Consider the following 1,739-nt stretch of genomic DNA (forward strand, 5'->3'; position numbering starts at 1 on the left):
GCCCCGCAGCGCCCGGGCCCCCGGGGGGGGACTGGCCTCCCGCCGGAGGCGCCGCGCCGGGAATTGGGAATTGCTTCGGAGTTTGCTCCGGACTGCCTGGCCGGCTCACCGGATCGCGCCCGGCTCCGCTTCTCGCTTTGCTGAACAAAGAAGTGTTTCTGCGTTTGCGATCCTTGCACGAGGACCCAGCGGTGCATTTTTTTAATTTCTTTCTTTCTTTCTTTCTTTYTTTTTTCTTGGGGACTTTTGTGACTCCTGGATCGGGTAAGCAGTTGTTGTTATTCTTCTTATTCTTTTTATTACTTTAATTGATGCCTGCATATAAATCACAGGTAGCAGGGTGAAGAGTGAGGTGGAGGGGCAGGCAATTAAAGGCAGAGCAAAGTTGGGAGCTTGTTAGTCCTTAGGTCAGCGGAGGGGCAACACTTGGAAAAGATGTGTGTAGGTTTTGGTAAAACGGACTCTGGAAACAAGGGATGAATCTAGAATGAGTTAGAGGTTTATTTTTGTGGCAAACTTGCTCTCAGAATGATGCTTAAATGTCTGAAAATATTCAGTTTTAGAAATCTCATAGTCTTTCAAAATGATACTAAAATGCATTACAGAAGCTACTTGGCATAAGCCCTAGTTTTGGGGGAGACAGGAAAAGCTTCAATTGATCCTGTCTGGAGGAAAAGGGGGTATGTAAGGTCATTCTGGGAAGTAGAGAGCAAAGCAGGAATTAAAAGGGATTTAAAAAAAAAATAGCCTCACGGCGCTCTGTGTGTACCAGAAGGACGGTGCTACCTTGGGGTACTTGGTTAACAATGTAACACGGTAACGATGCAAACTTGTGGAACAACAAGGTATTTCTTTAAAGGCTCATCCTCACCTCTTTCTCCAAGGTCAGTGTGTGTGCTGGGATGTGCCTGCGTGCGGGAAAGTTGTGGGCTGTTTGCTCTGATATTGACTGATGTCAGGCCTTCCTCCAGGCTACAAGTAGATGTAAATGTGGGTCTCYGATTTAATAATACAGCATTATGTTGCATTATAGGACCGCTGCTGTTGGTAATTGAATGGAACGGGGAAGCGTGGGCAGATGAAATGCTTCGCTATTTCAGCTGCGTTTAACCCCTTGCGGGCTTGGCAGAGCGCTCGGCTTCACAAAGGGGCTTTCTGCGCGTCTGCGAGTTGTCAGAGTCCTGCGCACGCAGAGCAAGCACCGAGCAGCGATGTTTTGTGCTCCCAAAATAAAGGGGTTGCTGCTGCTTGTAGCCGGTGCTRCTGAGACGACTGAACAGAACAGGCAGGCAAATGAGGTCCTTGCCACGTATTTTGTAGCGTTATTTATTGCTTTATACTGTAGCAGCTGTGGCAAATTTTCTTTAGAATCAGACTTAAAACACATTTGTTTCTTTACATAGTTGTCCTCTGTGAGTGCTAGCAGCTGTAGTAACTATAAACATTAGGTGGTATCATTTGTTTGTAGTATAAAGCTGATCAAAGGAGAACCTTTAACATTATTTATTCCTGTACTATTTATTTAATGTTTAAGTGGGATRCTTTTACTGAATATATTTATCAGCCAGAATATAAAGAAAACCATCCAGCAGTAGCACAAATATACTGGGGAGTAAAGTTGAAGGCAAGGAAATTCAGGAGAGAGCACTTTAGAATGCTAAGGCTTCAATTAAATTTAAGTAGAACTAGGAAATACAGATGATTTACTGTGCCTTTTTTTTTTTTTTTTTTTTTTTTTT

General features: G+C 44.0%; 1 protein-coding gene across 2 annotated transcripts in view; it reads left to right on the plus strand.

Moving 5' to 3' along the window:
* The first annotated feature begins 244 nt into the window (after nucleotides 1-244).
* Nucleotides 245-1,739, plus strand: part of FSTL5 (follistatin like 5) — a 305,635-nt gene continuing 304,140 nt past the window's right edge. For both annotated transcript variants that reach the window (XM_085319846.1, XM_085319848.1), the window contains exon 1: nucleotides 245-264. The gene's annotated coding sequence lies outside the window, so the exon portion shown is untranslated. The remainder of the gene's footprint in view (nucleotides 265-1,739) is intronic.

This window comes from Rhea americana, unplaced genomic scaffold, assembly GCF_003343005.1.
Source record: "Rhea americana isolate MKP2758 unplaced genomic scaffold, rheAme1 scaffold_60, whole genome shotgun sequence".
NCBI lineage: Eukaryota > Metazoa > Chordata > Aves > Rheiformes > Rheidae > Rhea > Rhea americana.